Consider the following 17,826-nt stretch of genomic DNA (forward strand, 5'->3'; position numbering starts at 1 on the left):
GAGAATGTAATGAAAGGTAGGAGGTGAGAAAAAGAAGAGATAGACGGAAACTCGCCACAGACTAATTGATTCATTCAACGAATATCCTATAACCATTGTATTGACTATTGTTTCATAGCAAACTGTCCCACCACTTAGCAGCTTAAAATAACAAACACGTATTATTTCATAATTTCTCTGGGCCAGGAATTCAGGAGTGGTTTAGCTGGGTAATTACAGCCCAAGGTCTTTTTTTAATTTAATTTTATTTTTTGAGAAGCATCTGGCTCAGGCCAGAGTGTAGTGGCATGATCACGGCTCACTGCAGCCTCAACCTCGCTGGGCTCAGGTGATCCTCCAGTCTCAGCCTCCTGAGTAGCTGGGACTATAGGTACATGACACCATGCCTGGTTAATTTTTGTATTTCTTGTAGAGATGGGTTTTCGCCATGTTGCCCAGGCTGGTCTCGAACTCCTGGGCTCAGGTGATCCTCCAGCCTCAGCCTCCCAAAGTGCTAGGATTACAGGGATGAGCCACTGTGCCCAGTCTCCAGGGTCTCTTATGAACTTACGCTCAAGGCATTGACTGGGGCTGCAGTCATCTGAAAGCTTGACAAGGGCTACAGATCCACTTCTAAAAGGTGCACTCTCATGGCTGTTGGCTGGGGGGCCTCAGTTCCTCCCATATGGATCTTTCCCATAGGACTGCTTGAGTGTCCCCAGGGGTGGGTGATTCAAGACAGCAAGAAGCAAGTTGCATGCCTTTTATAATATGACTTAGTCTCAGAAGTCACGCATCACTTACACAATCCATAATATTTTAGTCATTAAAATTTACTAAGTCCAGGCCAGACATGGTGGTGCATGCCTATAATCCCAGCACTTTGGGAGGCTAAGGTGGGAGGATCACTTGAGGCCAGGAGTTTGAGACCAGGCTGGGCAACATAGTAAGACCCTGTCTCTACAAAAAAAAAATTTTTTTTTAATTAGCTGGGTGTGGTGGTGCACACCTGTAGTGCTAGCTACTTGGGAGGCTGAGGTGGGAGGATTTCTTGAGCTCAGGAATTTGAAGCTGCAGTGAGCTATGATTGTGCCACTATACTTCAGCCTGAGTAACAGAGAGGAGATCTGTCTCTAAAAAAAAAAAAAAAAAGAGAGAGAGAGAGAGAGGAACTTACTAAGTCCAGTTGACACTCAAGGAAAGGGAAATTAAATTGCACCCTTCGAAAAAAGTGTCATGAAAGTTGTGCACATACTTTAAAAAAAAAAAAAAAAAACCACCGGGCGCGGTGCTTCATGCCTGTAATCCCACCACTTTGGGAGGCCGAGGCGGGTGGATCACCTGAGGTCAGGAGTTTGAGATCAGCCTGGCCAACATGGTGAAACCCCGTCTCTACTAAAAGTACAAAAATTAGCCAGGTGTGATGGCACTCGCCTGTAATCCCAGCTACTTGGGAGGCTGAGGCAGGAGAATTGCTTGAACCCGGGAGGCAGAGGTTGCAGTGAGCTGAGATTGTGCCATTGCACTCCAGCCTGGGTGACAAGAGCGAAACTCTGTCTCAAAAAAAACAAGTATATATTTTCTCTCTGTACCTCTATAAAACATTACTGGCAAGTGAGGAGAATTATTAGTCAATAAATATTACTGTGATAACTGATGAACCATTGGGGAAAAACAAAAACAAAAACAAAAACAAAAAAACCTTAGATTTCTGCCTCACATTTTACGCCAAAATAAATTCCAGATGGTTTAAATATTTAAGTGTTTAAAACTACTGGAAAAAATTTTGATAAAGAAAATTGAAGTAGAATCCAGGTACAGTGGCTCATGTCTGTAATCCCAGGACTTTGGGAGGCCAAGGTGGGAAAATCACTTGAGGTCAGTAGTTCAAGACCAGCCTAGGCAACATAAGGAGATCTTGATTATACTACAAGAAAAAAAAAAAAAAAAAAAAAAAGCTGGGCATGGTGGCATGTGCCTATTGTCTCAGTTACCCAGGAGGCTGAAGAGGGAGGATCACTTGAGCTCAGGGGATCAAGGCTTCAGTGAGCTGTGATTGCACCACTGCACTCCAGCCTGGCCAGCCTGGGTGACAGAGTGAGACCCTGTTTAAAAAAAAAAAAAAATTGAAGTAGAAAGGATATTAAAATATGACACTGAAGCTTAGGCAACACCAAAGAAAAGACTGATAGACGTGACTACATATGCAAATTAAATACTTCAGAAGAGAAAAAAACAAGTCAAAAGACAAACGAAAACTGAAGAGAAATATTTGCAACCTATAAGACAGACAAGAACTAAACCCTTAAATAAAGAACTTTTACAATTTCATGCAAAAACAACAACAACAAAAGGACTCCAAAACATGTCCCAGCAGTATGTCTCCTTCCCTGGGTAACTAGATTGTAACTGTGGAAGACAGCATTGTGTCTGAAATGTCTTCCTACTGCTCACAGAATGTTACACATCGTCAGTACTCAGATCGAGTCTGTTGATTGCAGCTCTTTATACCACTTCCAAAAATGCCTGTGCTTGTTTCTGTTCCTCCCCTCAAGTACTCTCCTCTTGTCTCTCTCAGAGCAATGTCATTAAGATGCTTCCTGTGCAATCTGTGACTCACAGCTAGATTATGGCACAGGCAGTGCTGATTTCAGCAAGAAACCGTCCCCAAGGCATAGATTGCGTTCCTGCAATGATGCCCAAAGAGAAAATTAAAACAGGAGTCTTTGCATTCATTCAGCACCTCATTCTTAGACCCTTACTATGTATCCGGAGCTGTATTTTTTATCTGAGTTGGTGCTCATGAGGGAGAGTGCAGCCAAGAGACCTGGTCAGGGGGAAAGGATGCTGGGCCAGGAGATCTGGATATAAGTGCTGGCTCTGCCGCTTGTGCTCTGGAGGACCAGACGGGTCCCTTCCAGCACTTGGCCTCAGTTTCTCCCTCTGTAGAACAACTGAGGGAACTAAGTGGTCCCATGGGCTCCTCCAGCTCTGACATCTGAGGATTCAGCTCATTTCCTCTTTTTAAAGTGTAGACTCTAATATCTGGTTTAATCATAATTGAGAAGTGTTTTGAAGTCCCTTAAGAGTCCTTGTCAGATTTTGGAACCCACTGAGAGTAAAGAAAATGTTTTCAATTACTGAAGTTATTCCTCCATTTTCTAAAAAAGACTGCTCTACTCACTTGGAAAAAGTAAAATTGCACAGATTGTAATGACTAGGGAGGCGGTAATGCGGTTAAGTGCTGGGCCTGCCCTGGTCTTCAGGTTCGCTGTGGTGGTGCATGTTGCACTGTAATTTGGAAAGTGCCTGTTGGGTTTTCAGGGGCTCAGTATTCTCTACTATTCCAGGAGTCTGTCCAGAGCAGGGCTGCCTCCAGACCTAGACAGAGTAAGCTCTGGAGTTGATTTCCAGCTCTTCCTGTCCCCAAATATCCTTCTACCTGTCTGCCATGGTGTCTGAAGTTCCTATCATTGGAGCTTCTCCTTTAAATTAAGATTTTTGGCAGCAATTAATTCTGGCTCCCCACCACCTACTTCCACACATCCATTCCTCTTCTTCTGATCTGACCACAGAGACAGGCATGGGAGCCAGCTTGGGCCAAACATTAGACTTCATTTTCCTGGACACATGATTGGTCCAGGGATGGGCATGGCATACCCAATGCAGGGAGAGAGAGGGTCCCTGTCCCTGTGTTACTAAGCTGGGAGGGTGTTAGTCTGAGTCTTCTGCCAGCCATCATTCTTACAAGGAAAGAAACTGACTATGGAATGAGGCCAGGCAGAGGCAACAGAGATGAGTGGTGGAGAGAGAGCCATAGAAAGAGGGCACCAGGCTGGGCGTGGTTGTCCATGCCTGTAATCCTAGCACTTTGGGAGGCTGAGGCCAGCAGTCACTTGAACTCAGGAGTCTGAGAACAGCCTGGGTAACAGGGTGAAACCCTGCCTCTACAAAAAATATAAAAATTAGCAGAGCGAGCTGGTGTGCGCATATAGTCCCAGCTACTCAGGAGGCTGAGGTAGGAGGATTGCTTGAGCCTGGGAGGCAGAGGTTGCAGTGAGCTGAGATTGTGTCACTGTACTCCGGCCTGGGTGACCAAATGAGACATCGTCTAAAAAAAAAAAAAAAGAAGAACAACAACAACAACAAAAGGGGCACCCAAAGAAACAAGAGAGGGAGGGAAGGGAGGGGTTGGGGGGTGGAGTGGGGGGGAAGAGAGAGAGAGGGAGAGAGAAATTTACCCTTAAGTCTTTGTTCCTATAACTCCCCCTTAAAGTCTATAAGCTACCCCATTATCCTTCTAGCTACATAAGTAAATAAATTCTCTTTTTGCTTCAGACCACTTGGATTTGAGAGAGTCCTGATTGTCTCTCCAGGAGGCTCTTCTTGAACTGCAAATGTGTTATCTAGAAGGGATGACACATGGAATCAGTAATGTTGATGAGCTTTTCATATAAGCTGTGAATAGTACATAGAACAGATAAGTTTTGACAAGGAAGATAAAGTAAGGGCGTTGCTAGAGAAATTAGGCATTGTAGAGAAGGGCAGAACCCCTGAACACTGCTGGTAGAAATGTAAAATGGTGCAGCCACTGTAGAAAAGAGTCTGGCAGTTCCCCAAAAGATTATACATATGTTACCATATGCCCAGCAATTCTACTCCTAGGTGTATACTCAAGAGAACGGAAAACATATTTTCTTTAATTTTTTTTTTTTTGTAGGGCTGGGGCTCTCGCTGTGTTGCCCAGGCTGGTCTCAAAAGCCTGGGTTTAAGCGATCCTTCCACCTCGGTCTCCCAAAGTGCTGGGATTACAGGTGTAAGCCACAGCACCTACCCTGGAAACATATTTTCATACAAAAACCTGTGCATAAATGTTCACAGCAACATTACGTATAATAGCCAAAACAGTAGAAACAATCCAATTGCTCATCAGTGAATGAATGTATAAACAAAATATGGTTTATCCATACGACAGAATGTTATTCAGCAATAAAAAGGAATGAAGTTTTGATACATGCCATGACACAGATGAACTTTAAGAATATCATGCTAAGCAAAAGAAGCCAGTAAAAAAAGGCAACAAATTGCATGATTCCATGTATATGACATGTCTAGAATGGGCAAATCCATAGAGACAGAAAGTAGATTAGTGGTTGCTGGGGCTAGAGAGAGAGAGGAATGGAGAGTAGCTGCTAATGGATATACAGTTTCTTTTGGGACATTAAAATGTTCTGGAATTAGATAGTAGTGATGGTTGTACAATCTTGTGAATATACTAAAAAACAGTGGCATGTATACTTGAAAAGGATGAATTTTGGGTACATGAGTTACATCTAATCCAACTCTTTTTTTTTTTTTTTTTTTTTTGAGACAGGGTTCAACTCTGTTGCCCTGGCTGGAGTGCAGTGTTGCAATCACAGCTCACTGTAGCCTCAATCTCCTGGGCTCAAGTGATCCTCCCACCTCAGCCTCCTGAATAACTGGGACTACAGGCGTGTGCCACCATGCCCAGCTAATTTTTGTATTTTTGTAGAGACAGAGTTTCACCATTTTGCCCAGGCTGGTCTTGAACTCCTGAATGCAAGTGATCCGCCCGCCTCAGCCTCCCAAAGTGCTGGGATTATAGGCGTGAGCCACGGAGCCTGGCCTAATTCAATTTTTTTTTTTTTTAAGTATCATCACTCTTCTTATTCTGATCGTTCCCTTTTTTATATCACAGTATCCAGAGTACATTTTGTGGTTTGACTCTGATTCTCCTTTAGACATCCCTCCCCCAGCCCTACTTCCACACTTAGTCCTCCAAAATACTTAGAATCTTTGGGACACTGCCTGGTATGAATAAGATCTGGGGCTAATTTCCCTTTCAAAGGAGCTGGACCCTTTTTTACTCGCTCAGCTATTTTGCTGGGGGTAAAGGACCGGTCTTATCAACTCAAAAGGGACAGGCAGCAGTGGACTGAAACTAATCCACAATTTTGTTTAAATTTACTTGTCAAAAGCAGAAATATTCAATTTCATGGATACTCCCAATTCCCTGCACTGGGAGCAGACTTCCAGGAAGCAATTATGTAGTATAAAACGTAATGGGCAACAGGGGGTGCCTGGTGAATTATTCATAATCTGATAATGATTTTAACCCATTTTTAACATGACCTGCTATTGGTGTTAGCTTCTGGAAAGTTCTCAAAGTAAACAACACAGAGGTTTTCTTTAGTCATGTTTATATAACCATAAACCTCCTGGCTCTCCCTGAAACTACCTGAATAATTAAAATCAAAAGAGGCCTGGGAACCCTTTTCCTGCCCAAGTCTACAAGGCAGAGGTAAAGGCTGCTTTACGGCCTTCATCTAGCACAGCCATCACTGCTCACTGCAGCCTTCTCAGGGAGGTTGGTGTGGCATCATGCCCAGCATAGTGCCTGGCACCAAGAAGGCACACAATACTCATCTGTTTTTGATTGCTGAATGAATGAATGAATGAATGATAGAAAGAATGAGATATTTGTGCTAAGGAAGAGTTGGGCTAGTCGTTTTGCTGCTTACCAGCTGATCTGAGCAAATGTCTTGCCCTCAATTTCTTTATCTACAAAATGAAGACAATAATACATGCCCTGCTGAGTTACTGGAAGAATTTGAGAAGATAAATGCTCAATAAGCAATAGATGTTATTATGGTCTCTCTTTCTAATAGCAGCCCTATAACTTCCCCACATTTGATTAACTATGAGTCAGCAGAAGCTTACTTAGGAGCCAAAGTTTCCCCAACCTGGCTGTGTATCTGAAACACCTGGGGAGGTTTGTAAGACATAAATTTGCAGGTTTTTCCTCCAGGGATTCTGATTCAGTATGGATTCAGTAGGGTGGGGCCAGAGAATGTATTTTTTTAGTTTTGTTTTTAAAATTAAGGTAAAATTGCAAACCATGAAATGCAAAAATCTTCAGAGTATAACTGGATGAATTTAAACAAATGTATACACTTGCATGTCCAACACCCCAATGAAATATAGAACATTTCCGTGACCCCAGAAGATTTCCCCTTCTGCTCAACCCCTATCCTGCATAGACAACCACTGTTCTGATTTCTGACACCACAGAGTACTTTTGCCTGTTCTTTAAAGTAGTATTAATGGAATCATACAATATGCATTCTTTTCTGTTCACAGTTTCACTTACATCAAAAAAAAAAAGAAAAAAATCATTTTTCTATGTGCCTGGTTTCTTTTGCTTCTCTTATGTTTCTGGGAATCAGCCATGTTGCTGCATGTGTCATATCAACAGTACAGTCCTTGTTACTGCCGAATCATATTCGGCTATCTGGCTATTTCTCAGTTTGTTTATCTCTTCATCTATATGGGCCTTTGAGGTTTGTTTCAGGCTATCATGAATAAAGCTACTATAAATATGTTTTCATTTATCATGAGTAAATACCTAGGAGTGGCTGGGCGCAGTGGCTCATGCCTGTAATCCCAGCACTTTGGGAGGCTGAGGCGGGTGAATCACCTGAGGTCAGGAGTTCGAGCCCAGCCTGACTAACATGGTGAAATCCTGTCTCTACTAAAAATACAAAAATTAGCTGGGTGTGGTGGCAGGCACCTGTAATCCCAGATACTCAGGAGACTGAAGGAATTCTGTGGTGCTTCCAAGGGAAAGTGGGCAGGGCCCAGGAGACTCCTCAGACTCAGGAAATGGGAAAATGGGAGTCAGAGTTAGATCCCATACCTGTGATGGGAGACAAAAAGTTGTCAAAATACAACCATTTTATTCCAAGGGTCATGCTGGCTGTTGGCTCAGGAATTATATATATACACACACACACATATATATATACACACACACATATACATATTTTTTTTCCTTTTTTCTTTCTGAAATTGCATTTCCTTTTGGGACTATTACAATTTCTCAGTAGGGGAGAAGACATTGGGTAATCAAAGTGATGCTGTGGTCCAGTATTTCCCAAAGGGTGATACAGGATGGTTTCAGAGGTTATAGAGATAAATATGATTAAAAGTAAGTGTTATAAGCTGGGCGTGGTGGCTCACGCCTGTAATCCTAGCACTTCGGGAGGCTGAGGCAGGCAGATCACTTGAGGTCAAGAGTTCAAGACAAGCCTGGCCAACATGATGAAACCCTGTCTCTACTAAAAATACAAAAAAATTAGCCAGGCATGGTGACATGTGACTGTAATCCCAGTTACTCAGGAGGCTGAGGCTGGAGAATCACTTGAACCCAGGAGGCAGAGGTTGCAGTGAACCAAGATTGTGCCACTGCACTCCAGCCTGGGTGACAGAATGAGACTCTGTCTCCTAAAATAAAAAAGTGTTCTAGTACATAGTGGTAAAAATAAAACTAGTACATTAAATATGTGATTTCTTGGACATACTGCCTGGCATGAAGCCAAGTTAAAAAGCGAATTCAATTTTCAGAAGCATACTAAGTATATAAAAAATACAGGTGACACCCAGGTATGACAAAAATTATGATGGTGGATATGAGTGGCTGAGATGATAGAAAATTACACCAGTCAAACCATGCATTTAACAGATGAGGAATCTGAGGCCCTGCCATGCAAGAGACTTACTCAAGGTCAGACCTCATCAGGGCTAAAAACAGATGACAAAATTCCCTGGTTCCTGGCCCAGTGCTTACTCCAATATGCCTGCTACTGCCCTCTTGTGAGAAGGGGAAGAGATCTCAACACCCATGCAGCCTAGCCCCTAGATTCAAAGTCAAATGCATTTTCAGAAATAGCCTGCAGTTTGCTTAGAGTTAATAAGGTGGAAGGAGATTTCTAAGGAATGAACACCAAGATCTTGGTAATTCTCTTCATATGAATTCTCTGGGGGAGCAAAGTGTGCATCTGGGTTCCTACCACTGCCTCCCATCCCTCCAGAAGACTGCAAATGGCCCCTCAGACAAAGCAGCAGACTCATGCTTGAGTGCCCCGGGCAGAGCGTCTACCCCTGCATAGGCCCTGGGAGGCCACATAGAGGGCCTTGATTGTTCATAGAAACCACTTCAAGCAGCTGGAAAGGTGTAAGGGCACACCTTCTCAGATGCCTGTCTCAAATTCTTTTTCTAAAAATTATTTTTTTTTTAGAGTTGGGGGTCTTACTATGTTGGCTAGGCTGGTCTTGAACTCCTGGGCTCAAGTGATCCTTCCACCTTGGCCTCCCAAAGTGCTGGGCTTATAGGCGTGAACCATCATGCCCAGCCTCAGATGCCTGTCATCTTTGAATCTTTATGGATCCAATAGGGAGACTCAGAGGAGATGACTCTTAGAATTTTAGCATTTGCAGATCCCACAGCTCTGAGAGGCAAAAGGGTAGGCTCTGGAAATGCAAGCATGCACTTGAACTTCTTCAGCTGGAAAATAGAACCCACAACAGGAGTGACTCCCCCCATGTTTCATAAGTCTTTCTCTTCTCCCATCTGTGTCTCTTGCTGAGGTGTCCCCCACCTCTACAGTCTGGGAGCCGTTCATTCTTCTCTTGTGTTACTGTCAGGGTTTGGGCTGGTATGTAGCTTGTTGAACCCATCCCTCAAAGGAAGGCTAAGGGATCTGAGCATGCAGCCCTGATCTAACCCCAAAGGATACATAGTGAGTTATACCACGTACAAGTTTTTCCCAATCAACCTTACAAAAGCTCAGCATTGAGGGGAGCAGCCCTTTATCCTGGGGCCACATCAGGATATATGAACTCTCCCACTCCCACTCCTGTCCTTGCCATGGTTTGCATGTGTCTCCCCAAAAAGCATGTATTGGAAACTTAATCCACGATGCCGCAGTGTTGGGAGATGGGGCCTAATGGGAGTTGTTTATGTCATGAAGGCTCCACCCTCATGAATGAATGAATGCCAATTATAAAAGGGCTTGAGGCTGCAAGTTCCATCTCTTGCTCTTTGGCTCTCTCCCACGCTTTCTTGCTTTCCACCTTTTGCCATGGGAACAAGAAGGCCTTTGCTACACTCAGGACCCTTGACCTTGGACTTCCCAGAACAGTAGAAATAAACCTATGTTCTTTATAAATTACTCAGTCTTAAGTATTCTATTGTAGTAGCACACAACAGACTAAGATAGGAGACATAGTAAAATATAACACATCTAAGTTTCCCCAATCAACCTTACAAGAGGGGGAAAGCACTTTATTGAATATTGAGTGGGACAGCACTTTATCCTGGGGCCACATCAGAGTGCATGTGTGAACCGTGCTCCATCCCACCTCCTGTGTTTGCTGTGGTCTTTGGGAATAGGACCCCTAAGAATTTGAGAGCAGATAAATTTTTTTAAAAAACTACAGCTCCAAAGCTTCTCCTGTCCTTTGGAGGCTCACAATGAAGATTCCTTTGTTTAGCAAAGCACTTAATGTATTTTGAGACTATGCCAAGGTAGGCTCAGGAGTTTGATTTGGATGGAAGCTGAAAACTGAGTACTTGTGCATTAGAAAGTAACAAGGAATTTCAGGGTGCACCCTGGGGGAGAAGTCAATGAGCAAACAATGCAACATCCTTAGTCTGAGCCCTGGAAGACTGAGAAATGATTCTGTTGGAGCATAAGTTGGTCTTGTGAGCTATGGGATGTTCCCCATCTGTCACCCCCAGACCTTCAGTAAAACCTGCTGTACACAGTAGCCTGGTGTTGGTGGTGACTTGGGGTCATGCATGAAGTGAGTGGGACTCACTTGAGGTCAACCTCAAAGACTGACCTTAAGAGTCGGGACTGAGGCTGGGTGCAGTGGCTCACACCTGTAATTCCGACAATTTGGGAGGCTATGGTGGGAGGATGGCTTGAGCCCAGGAGTTCAAGACCAGGGTGGACAAGGTGATGTGACCCTGTTTCTACAAAAAAAAAAAAAAAAAAAAAAAAAACCAGGCATGGTGGTGCATGCCTGTAGTCACAGCTACTCCGGAGACTCAGGTGGGAGGATCACTTGAGCCTAGGAGTTCAAGGCTGCAGTGAGCTATGATCCCGCCACTGCACTCCAGTCTGGGCAACAGAGCAAGACTCTATCCCCACAAAAATTTTGTTTTAATTTTTAATTTTAATTTTTTGCATGTTCTCACTTATTTTTGGGATCTAAAAATCAAAACAAACTCATGGACATGGTAGTAGGGGGAAGGTGGGGGTTGGGTAATGGGTATAAAAATAGAAAGAATGAATAAGACATACTATTTGATAGCACAACAGGGTGACTCTAGTCAATAATATAAATTTTTTAAAATTATATATATATTTATTTATTTATTTTAAAGAGTTGGGACTGAGCTGGAGCATAGGCCATAAGATTGCCTCTCAGGAACAGAAGTGAGACTGTGAAAGTAAGAAAGCAGGGGTAGGGCTGGGTGGGATGAGGTGAGGGAGTGGAGGGCACATACCTAGGGGAGTTTCACTTTGCAAGGGTGTTCTAGATGCTGGGATTGTCTGCCTTCTGCAACCACAGAGGGCTAGCCAGGAACCAGGGAGCCTCCTTGTCTGTACTCTGATCCCATCCTTGGGCTTAGCTGATTAGTCCAGGTATGGGAACCTCTGACCTGGGCCATTAAGCCTCTTCCCTTGGTTTCTGTCTCTTAGACTTCAAGAACGGTTGAGGTCAGGCTGTCTCCCATGACTGAGGCAGTGAAAGGTAAAATTCATAGGATCTGTCCACAGCCATGCTTTCTGTCATGTGGGAAAAGCTAGCCGGGCATGGTGGCTCAAGCCTGTAATCTCAGCACTTTGGGAGGCGGAGTTGGGCGGATCACCTGAGGTCAGGAGTTCGAGACCAACTCAGCCAACATGGTGAAACCCTGTCTCTACCAAAAATATAAAAATTAGCCAGGTGTGGCAGCGGGTGCCTATAGTCCCAGCTACTTGGGAGGCTGAGGCAGGAGAATCGCTTGAACCCGGGAGGTGGAGGTTGCAGTGACCCGAAATCATGCCGTTGCACTCCAGCCTGGGTGACAGAGTAAGACTCTGTGTCAAAAATAGTAATAATAGTAATAAAATTTAAAAATTAAAAGAAAAGAAAGCTGCTGCAAGAAGAGGAAAGGAAGCTGACATCTGAGAGGGATGCAGAGAGAAGAGACGATAACTGAGTCTTGGTGACTTTCAGGCCTCAGAGCTCCAGCTGCAGCTCTGCCCAGAGCACCCTTTTCCCTAAGCTGCTGAACTTTGGTCTCTGCCGCTTGCATCCAAAGTGCCCAATGGACACCAAGCACCTCCTCCGCACCCCCTTCATCTGGTGAACCCCTCTGGCTGGAAGTGGGGAGCTTGAGTGAGGACAGAGGCAAGTGTCCATCCCAGAATTGGGGTCCCTCATTTCTTTCTCTTCACCATGCTTAACATGATCCAAAATTACATGTATTTACTTAATTGCTTACCTGTTTACATTGATCACCCCTGCACCCCCCAAAAATGTAAAGTTCCATTTTGTCTTGTTTAACTTGGTATCCCTAGTGCCTGGCACATCATAGGTGTTCATGAGTCACTGAATGAACAAATGAATGTACAAAGAAGATGGCTTGAAATCAGACCACTGAGACCCCCAACGAGGTCACAATTGCAGGAGAAACATCTCAGTGCCAGGCACTGAGCCTGGGATGTTTGAAATTTCTGTGCCCAAGCTGTGTGCCCTTTGGGGCGTGTGTGTATGCTGGATACAAGGCCAGATACACAATCAATGCTATAGAAACCACAGATAAAGAGCCAGGGAGCTGAGTGTGACAATGGGCTGTTGTGAGGAGAAGTTCCATGCAGATTACGAAGGGTTCAGAAAGGACAGGGGAATTGAAAGACAGCTGTAATTAGAAAGCATAGGCATTCAAAGCTGCCTGGAGGTCAAAGGGGCTGGGCTGGCAGGCTGGGGAGATCGGGCAGGAAATGGGCACGGAAGCCCTGCAGTTCAGGGCTGACATAATTGGACAGAGAGCGGCAGCCAGTTACCATGGTAACAGCCAATCCGAGTGGCCGCGTATGTGGCAAGGAGTCAAGGTTTCTAAAGAAGGGGCTAAAAATGCTGCCTTTGTTCCCACTTTGAGCGAGTTGCCATCAGATCCCTGTGGGGGTGACGCGGCATGGGGACAGAGCCAACAACTGCTAGCCACCATGGCTGGGAGGGAGCCACGTGAGGACCCAGGGGACTGGCTGGGGCTGGGGAAGCTAAATATGTTATTCCATGGAGCTGGCTGTGCCTCCCAACATAAAGCAGCGGCCAATGGCCTGGGATTCAGAGTCTCAGAGTCCAGGGCTCAGATCGCAGCGTGGCCTCTTAGCAGCTGTGTGACCTCAGTTTCCTTACATACAAAATGGGACTACTAACACCTTTTTTGCAGGGCGATTGTAAGGATGGAGAGAGGTGATGCATGTCATACATTCACTTAGTGAGTGGTAGATGCTGTTGTTGTTATTCTGACAGACAACAGCAGCTCCTCCAAAAGGCTCTTAGCTTCTGGGGAGTAAAAGGCAGGTTTTGCTTCTTCAGGAGTTTCTTTAGGGGTACCAAAAAGGCAGTTGATAGAAACTAAAAAACTCCAGGAGGTGACCAGCCAGACTAACCAAGTGGTATTTAAAAAGAAAACATTCTTCAGGCAGGCTTGAGAGCTGTGAGTGATCAGAGAATCCTGCTCCTTTGTTCTTTTGTCCAATTTGTGGGCCTGGACAGGACACAAAGATAAGGCCATCCCTCCCCTCTCCTTCCACAGTGGGGAGAGAAAGCAGAGAAGATCCTGAAATGAGTGCTTCCTGAGACTTTTTTTTTTTTAATTTTTTTTTTTGAGACAGAGTCTCTCTCTGTCCCTCAGGCTGGAGTGCAGTGGCACGATCTTGGCTCGCTGCAACCTCCACTTCCTGGGTTCAAGCAATTCTCCTGCCTCAGCCTCCCAGGTAGCTGGGATTACAGGTGCATGCTGCCACGCCCGGCTAATTTTTTGTATTTTTAGTAAAGACGGGGTTTCATTATGTTGGCCAGGCCAGTCTCGAACTCCTGACCTCAGGTGATCCACCTGCCTCGGCCTCCCAAAGTGCTGGGATTACAGGCGTAAGCCACCACACCCGGCCTTTTTTTTTTTTTTTTTTAACTTTTAGGTTCAAGGGTGCATGTGCTGGTTTGTTACGTAGGTAAACATGTGTCATGGGGGTTTGTTGTTCAGATTATTTCATCGCCCAGGTATTAAGCCTAGTACTCGTTAGTTATTTTTCCAGATCCTCTTCTTAAGATTTTCAAGTGAGGAAGTGAAATGAGGGTGGAAAGGCAGAGGAGGGTGCTTTGCTTAGAGACCAGGACAGGTCAGAGACAGGGCATAGGCACAGCTGTGGACTGACCACCCCCTGCCTCCCCAGCCAGAAGTGCCAGGAGATGCAGACATCCCTATTTGGACTCTGGTGCAGTCCTCTGTTGCTATGGCAACTCAGGGGCTCTGTGGTTGGTGGAAGAAGGCAGTGGCTGTGTGGAAATCGGCATTGGAGGCAGCAGCTGTGCCCTTTTGCTCCAGCAGTCTGGGTATTTCTGATGGGGACAGGGTGGGGATATTCCCTCTGCCATCTCAGGAAGCCACACAGGAGACCCCTGGACTCCACGGCCAATGCCTCTGGCTCAGATCAGCTCCCACCCAGACTCCCTCACACGGAGGAACCAGGCTTCTGTATGGAGTGGCAATTCCCTTGGCACCCCTACCTTGGAGTATCTCCTCAGACCATATATTCCCTTGGGATTTCCTCTTCATTTTCCTCATTGATTCATTCATTCATTTGTTCATTCATTCAACAAGTATATACCGCACAAAATGCTGGGCCAGAGCAGTGAAAAAGACAGACGAGGCTCCTGCCTTCAGGGAGCCTCCAGTTTAGTTGGGGAGAACACAGCACACAAATAAGTAGAAAGAGAGAGAGACTCAGATGCTAATAAACAGGCGACATGATCCAGAGAAATTAAGGCTGGGCTGATTTAGAATGAATGGTCGGAAAGGTCTTTCTGAAGTTGAGAAGGAGCTACAGGTGTTGGGAGTGGTCCAGGGAAGAGCAAGTGCAAAGGCTCAGAGCGGCGGGCCATGGCATTAGGGGCAGAGAAATGAGGGGGTCAGGGGCAGCAGCAGAAGCCAGGGCTGGAGAGAGGCGGGCTGGGATAAGCAGAGCCTTGTCATGGAGTCTGGTTTTCACTCTGAAGGCAATAGGAAGCACTGGTTGCCTTTAAGCACAAGAGGGGAGTGATCCCACTGATGCTTTTAAATGCTCCCTCTGCTATCCTAGGGGACAATGGACTTCCTGCAGGAAGGCAAGAGTTGAAGCAGGGGACCCATGAGGAAACCACTGCGCTGGCCCAGGTGAGAGCTGAAGGGCCCCTGCCTGTGCTGGTATGGATGGAGACAGAGGATTTGCAGGTAAGCCCAGCAGGACTTGCTGGGGGACCGAGGGTGGAGGACAAGGAAAAGGGGACTCAAGGATGACTCCCAGAGTCTGATTGAAACTTGGGTGAGTGGAGGTGCCATCTGTGAAGGGAGGGATGATAGCAGAGGCGGGGGAGAAATTGCACTGCATCTCAGCTCTGTTGGCCTGGATGACACATTCAAGTTATCCAAGAGCATCTTTCATTTTCACCATGAAATCCCTGAGAACTGAAGCATTTTATAAGCAACATTTCTAAGGTGTTAAGTCGAAAGGAAGCTTTCTTACAACACACTAACAGGGAAGAAAATAATTATGTTAAAAGCTAACTGTTGGATGTCCTAGGTTGGTGGCACAACTCACTTAGGGCAATACCTGCTCTTTTGTAAGATAAACACCTTGATGGGTCATTTTCCGGTATGGAAGGTGAGATCCTCTTGGACATGATGTGAACTAACTTACTACCTGCCAATCTCTGTGTTCACTGTTTTCAATACATTCTAATTTAACCTCTGTTTTTTATATATTATAATGATAATAATTGTTATTATTATTGTTATTACAGGTGTGAGCCACTGCACCCAGCCAAGAAGAAAATTTCTAAATAAATTATAGTATGTCCATACAATAAAATAGTAATGTGATCATTGTAAAGAATGAAATAGATCTATATACTTTAAGTGGGATTATGTCTAAAACAAAATGTTAAATGAAAAAAGCAAGTTGTAGAGTACACAGAATATGGTCTCATGTAGGAAACAACAAAAATGACCTCTCCATTAAAAAAATAGTCTCAAGGCTGGGAGCGGTGGCTCATGCCTATAATCCAAGAACTTTGGGAGGCCAACGCAGGCGGATTGCTTGAGCTTAGGAGTTCGAGACTAGCCTGGGTGACATGGGGAAACCCCATCTGTACACTTGATCTTATCCAAAAGGCCAAGAAGCGTTGGGAATCCCATCTCTAAAAAATATTAGCTGGGCATGGTAGCATGCACCTGTGATCCCAGGTGCTTGGGAGGCTGTGGCGGGAGGATTGCTTGAGCCTGAAAGGCGAAGGTTGCAGTGAGCCTGCGCTCCAGCCTGGGTGACAGAGTGAGACTGCCTCTCAAAAATAAATAAATAAATAAAAATAAAAAAGTCTCAAAACACACAAAATATCAAATGGCTACAGTGCGTACTTTTTTTTTTTTCTTTTTTGAGTTGCCCAGGCTGGAGTGCAGTGGCGCTATCTCTGCTCACTGCAACCTCCGCCACCCAGGTTCAAGCAATTCTCCTGCCTCAGTCTCTCAAGTAGCTGGGATTACAGGCATGCGCCACCACTCCTGGCTAATTTTTGTATTTTTAGTAGAGATGGAGTTTCACCATGTTGGCAAGGCTGGTCTTGAACTCCTGACCTCAGGTAATCCGCCCACTTCAACCTCCCAAAGTGCTGGGATTACAGGCGTAGGCCACTGCACCCGGCTTACAGTGAATACTTCTGAATAGAGAGAGTAAACTTGGGTTTGGGAATTCAAATGGGCTTTTACTTTAATTGTATTGTTTGACGTTTTTATCCAGCAGGAATACATTTGTGTGTTTCCTGTGTAATTTAAAAACTCTAAAAATAAATGCATCCCCAAGTGATGTGCAGAAGGCTGGCACTGGTTGACCCCAGACCTGCCCTTCCTGCAGGTGATGAGCTTCCGAATCAGCCTGAGTAGACATGGGCCGAAGCCCTCCCACCCCAAGTCAGACAGTTTCAGTTTGGCGGGATCCAAATCCCTCCTGCCCTTTAAGGATCTCAAGCACACAGGTCCGTCATAGTTCAGAACAGTCACATAGTGAAGCTGGGCTTCAAGATAAACTGTTGACTGAAAAAGCAAGGTGGGGAAACATACAAGGCACAAGACATTGTGAATAGAATTCCACTATTTGAATGAAAATAAAAACCACAAACATGCAGACTTGTATATGCACAGACTATTTCTAGAAACCAGTAACAGTGATTGCTGTGGCTGGAAGATGAGTGGGAAGGAGCAGCTTTATCTTAAGCACTCTTGTACCTTTGGAATTTTGAAATATTTTGTGTTACCTAATTCAAAATAAGTAACTTCAAAGAAAATGTTTTAAAAATTGGTCCACCAAGGGCCCTTTTCTATTAATAAATTGTGAGAAACATGGTTGAGGGAATGGCCCCCATGACTTAGGGACCCGGGGCCACTGCCAGGATGATATTAATACAAGAGGAGCCCAGGGGCAGTGGCTCTCGCCTGTAATCCCAACACTTTGGGAGGCCGAGGCGGACGGATCACTTGAGGTCAGGAGTTCGAGACAAGCTTGGCCGAAATGGTGAAACCCTGTCTCTACTAAAAATACAAAAATTAGCCAGGTGTGGTGGCGGGTGCCTGTAATCCCAGCTACTCAGGAGGCTAAGGCAAGAGAATCACTTGAACCCAGGAGGCGGAGGTTGCAGTGAGCCAAGATTGCACCACTGCACTCCAGCCTGGGCGAA

General features: G+C 45.1%; 1 protein-coding gene across 2 annotated transcripts in view; it reads left to right on the forward strand.

The window, feature by feature from the left end:
- Positions 1-15,979, forward strand: part of RNF14 (ring finger protein 14) — a 121,256-nt gene extending 105,277 nt beyond the window's left edge. For both annotated transcript variants that reach the window (XR_008548090.2, XR_010157032.1), the window contains 2 exons: positions 15,201-15,331; positions 15,901-15,979. The gene's annotated coding sequence lies outside the window, so the exon portion shown is untranslated. The remainder of the gene's footprint in view (positions 1-15,200; positions 15,332-15,900) is intronic.
- Positions 15,980-17,826: the final 1,847 nt, after the last annotated feature.

This window comes from Pan troglodytes, chromosome 4 (genome assembly GCF_028858775.2).
Source record: "Pan troglodytes isolate AG18354 chromosome 4, NHGRI_mPanTro3-v2.0_pri, whole genome shotgun sequence".
NCBI classification, from domain to species: domain Eukaryota; kingdom Metazoa; phylum Chordata; class Mammalia; order Primates; family Hominidae; genus Pan; species Pan troglodytes.